Source organism: Pteropus vampyrus, unplaced genomic scaffold (assembly GCF_000151845.1).
Source record: "Pteropus vampyrus isolate Shadow unplaced genomic scaffold, Pvam_2.0 Scaffold29, whole genome shotgun sequence".
NCBI classification, from domain to species: domain Eukaryota; kingdom Metazoa; phylum Chordata; class Mammalia; order Chiroptera; family Pteropodidae; genus Pteropus; species Pteropus vampyrus.
The window spans coordinates 10,107,298-10,112,028 of NW_011888810.1; the positions used below are offsets into that span (position 1 = coordinate 10,107,298).

Here is a 4,731-nt window from a genome sequence, read left to right on the forward strand (position 1 = left end):
GACAAATGAAATCTGTCAGCCATCTCCTCCAAGGCTGCCACCTTTCATATCCTTGCTTGGCTGAGCTAGCTTTATACAGAGACTTATTGTATTATTCAGCTGGTTTGATTTTCCTTTTTATGACAACCTTCCCCTGGAGACCATCCATCTCTTTATGATCTTGGAGAATGACTCTAACTGAATGATATTTCAATGTAATTTATAACTCTGTACTGTAAACACAAATATGGGTTGTTTCTTATCACTGGAAAGAATGCTAATGGACAATCTTGAACCACTATTATTTTGGATGAAATTAGTACTGAGACACAAGAGATTTAGATGGACAAATTGAATGGAGATGAAAGAAGAAAACAAACAAATATAAAAACACAAAATGAAAAAAATAGATAGAGCGAGTTTTGGTTTCTTATGAACATTAGTTCACTTTATATTCATAAACTTCACAGACAGATAGGAGGAATGTGTAATCCATGATTCAGAATTATTAACAAAGTTGTAGAAAACAGCATCCAGAACTGTGTTACTTTAAAGATACAAGAAATCTTATAAGGTACCTAATTCCAACAATGTACCCTAATTATTGATTTTTAATTCTTCCAAAATGTATCTGTACATTCAGTTCCAATCAATAGGATTTTTGTATGTTTGTAGAAGTTGAAGAGATAATTTTTAATTTTACTTACAAATACAAACACTCTAATAAGAGGCAAGACAATCTTGAAGAACAAATTCAAGGGCTTGCAGTACGGTTACACATCACTTAAAGACAAGAATACGTTCTGGGAAATGCATTTTTTTGTTTTTTTTTTTTGTTTTTTTTAACATTTGCAACTTCATATTGAATTAGATAACAATTACACATAGATCATAAAATTAATAAAGCAAGAAGATTTTTCTACATAATTCATGTCTGATTTAATAGTCTTCACTGATTCTTTGTAGTGAAAAAGGGTATTTTCATTGTCCCTCTCATTCTTAAGAATAACAACAGACTTTTTACAATCTTCAACCTCTATAATAGCAAGGAGCACTTCTTTGTTTACTTCTAGATTTTTCTCTGTGGCTTTAATTTGGAGAAGAGTTTTCAGGATACTTTTTTCTGAGGAGCTATTTTCCCATAGATACTCTTCCATGTCTGCTTCGGTCTTATTTTTCTCCCATTCTTCAGTTTTCCAAGTCGTGGTATAAAACTGTTTGCAGACACATTGCATAATCATAATTCTGTCTCTTTAAAGGGCATCTATCTGCCTTGTCGGTAAGCACATCTGTGTCTTGCAGTATTGCTCTCCTACAAGTTTAATAAGTTTCTTCTTTGCATGATCATCTAAATTCAAAAGTTTAACCTTTAAGGTTGCTATTCATGCTTTAGGGTTTTGAGTAGATGGTCTTGATGAAACATAATTGTCTCTGTTGATTTCAATTAGACAATGCTTGTCGCATTTCCCATCACTGTCTAGGTGCAGCTGGCCCTCAACACAGAAATCTCTAAGAGCCTCACAGTGCTTTTTAAATTGCTACAGAAGTCAAATGCAGAAAACTGGGAATCTTTAAAAGTTCTAGATTTCCCTCCTTTGCCATGGGCACCCCTCTTTACTGGATAACCCATTTGAACAGGAAGAGGTACTGCAGAAGTTTTCAATGGTACTGCAACAGGGTAAATGGACCAGTCCTGGTCAACAGCCATTTTCTGTCTTAGGAAGTGGTGCCTTTCTTCTTGGTAGCTTTTCAGATTTGGCTGTCCCTTCTGTTGTATGCAGGCTTGATCTCTGGACAAGGGTGGCTGGAGACACGGTAGTGGAGAAGGCACGCAGGGCCTTGGCCCCACGTGCGGTATGCGGTGGCTGCCATGGCTGCGGAGATGGCAAGCCAGGGAGGACAAGTGCGGTCCCACATCAGAGGGCTCGAGAAATGCATCTTTATGCAATTTTGTCATTGTGCAGCCATCCCACAGTGCACCTACACAAACCCCCAGATCATGGGCCAGCACTGGTCTGTGGCCTGTTAGGAATCAATCCGCACAGTAGGAGGTGAGCGGCAGGTGAGCGAGAGAAGCTTCATCTGTATTTGCAGCTGCTCCTCAGTTGCTACCATCACCGCCTCAGCTCCACCTCAGATCATTGGGCATTAGATTCTCATAGAAGCACCGGTTCCTGGTGCCAATAAGGTTGGGGACTGCTGTTCTAGGCTACAAACTTGTACGGCACATTACTACGCTGAATACTATAGGCAATCATAACACAATGGTAAGAATTTATGTATTTAAACATAGAAAAAGTACAGTAAAAAACATGGTATAAAAGATAAAAAATGGAACATCTGTAAAGAGCACTTACCATGAATGGCGCTTACAGGACTAGAAGTTGCTTTGCGTCAGTGAGTGAGCGGTGAGTGAAGGTGAAGGCCGAGGGTATTACTGTGCACTACTGTAGACTTTATAAACCCTGTACGTCAGCATCGCCACGGACACCTGTCACTAGGCGGTAGGAATTTTTCGGCTCTGTTTTAATCTTATGGGACCACTTTTGTATGAGTGGTCTGTCTTTGCCTAAAAAGTCGTTATGTGGCGCATGACTGTACCTGATTTTAAGGCCTTCTCTAAAGGTGCAGTAACCCAGAAAGTATGGGCGGCGGAAGTGAGACCAGCACTGCGCTCCAGCCTGCTTTTCCCTCCTTGGGTTCCCTCCGCGCCCCTGAGTAACTTGGTTCCGGGCCTGTCTGCAGCCACCCTGAGCCGCCTGTGCTCTGCCGGAGCTAACTCCTTCAGCGGCACTCAGCACTCCTCACACAGGCCTGCAAGCTCCTCCCGCCTCCACCTTGGCAAAAATGTAAGGTACTCGCTTGGGAAAATACAAACCGGGTTCCTTAATTTGCAACCAGGCCACCAACATAACACAAAGTGAAAGGAAAGTCTTTTCTAAAAATGATACCGGAATGCTGTTGAATATATAACTAAGCATTGAATTTCAGGATCATAAAATATGCTTAACTTTATAAGGAACTACCTAATTGTTTTACAAAGAAATATCGAAATTCCTAATGCCCCCACACCCTGTTATCACCAACATTTGGTAACTGTCTGCCTAGGTCCTTCTAGCATTTTTGGTAGGTGAGAGGTACTAGGACATTTTGGTTTCCCTATGCATTTCTCTGATGACTAATAAGGTTGATCACTTAACTGGGCTTATTAGCCCTTTGAATCTCCACTGGTGTGTAATGCCTTCAAGTAATATGCCTATTTTTCTATGGAGGTCATCTGTCTTTTCCTTAGTGATTGCTAAGAGTTCTTTAATATATTCAGAATATAAGATAGGTACTATAAATGTTGTCCCTCGTTCTATTGGGTTGTTTGGTAACTCTCTTAATGGATCTTTTGAAAAAACTGAAGTTCTCAAGTTTAATGTAATCTAATAGACATGTTTGGTTTCTTTAATGCTTAGCCCTTTTGCTGTCCCATTTAGAAAGTCTTTGTGTTCACAGAAATAATGATGTTCTCTTATGTTTCCTCATTATTCTCCCTTTTCTATTTAGTTCTACAATATATCTGGAATTAATATTTGTTTATAACAAGCCAGAGTACTTACATGTGAGGCTTGACTTGGGCAACCACAGATGAGTCAATGACCTCCATGTTCACCTGCCAAAATATTAAAAGTTTTTATTGCGGCCTTAATGAAGTTCAGTCACATTTTTAGTCCAGATGATCTCAACAACACTTTACCCTCTCAAGGCTTCATTTTTGAATGGGCTCAGGTTATGAGAACAATAGGCACAATTCACATTCCAAGCACAGGGGAGGGGCTAAGGAGCCTCCCATTGCCTGGGTCCAGGTCTCAGGTCAACAGAAGGTCATGTTTTCCTGATGACCTCCTCTAACAGTGGCAAGGGCCAAGATAATACTTTTCATTTCTCATATGATTGTCCAACTGACCCAGCACCATTTACTGAAAAGACCTTCTTCCATTACACTTCAGTGTTATTTTTAGAGAATAGTAAAGAAGGTCAGAAGACAAGGGTATTGACTTTATCTAGAGAGTGCACTAGATATGGCTTTATCTAGATAATGTAAATCCACTGAGCCATAAACTAAATGTTAATGCACCTCACTGCGTGTAAGTTATACTTCAATACAAAATTATATACTTATATTGATATTCATGTAATATTGGCAAAGATGCTACAAGTTAATGATATTATATGTCTTAACTCTTTCAGGTTATATATGGATAAATGAGGTGCTTCTAAGTGGATGAAAAACAAGACAAGGTAATAACAATGTGTTAAGGCTTAGTGAAACTTTTTTGATTCACTTCCTGTGCATTAAGGAAAGTAATGACTCCATTGAATAGAAAACAAATTTGTTTGCAAGCCAGACGGTTTTCAGTACCCTCTTTTTTTTCAGCAAAATTATAGGTGTACATAATGGAAGCGTCTACTGCAGATCATTAGAAACGTTTTGATGACAAAGAATTATAAAATTTTAGAATTGCAACTTGGAAGGGGCTTAGATCATTGAGTGAATTTACATGGCAAACTTTTTTTTTTTATTCTTTTTATTCCCTTCTATTTATCTGTGTACGTGATACTCGGCATTAATCGGTGTTAAAAAAAAATAATTGGTGTTGGTCTCTGTCCCATTCTACCAATAAAAAGTATTCTTCTGTGAATACATTATCTTATTCATAAAAAGTCCCTTTCACAGTATTAAGAATCCAATTTAGAAAAAAATAT

The 4,731-nt window shown here is 38.4% G+C and overlaps 1 pseudogene; it reads right to left on the reverse strand.

Annotated features, from left to right (window-relative positions):
• Window positions 1-857: 857 nt before the first annotated feature.
• LOC105289876 overlaps window positions 858-4,731 on the reverse strand; it is a 35,889-nt pseudogene continuing 32,015 nt past the window's right edge.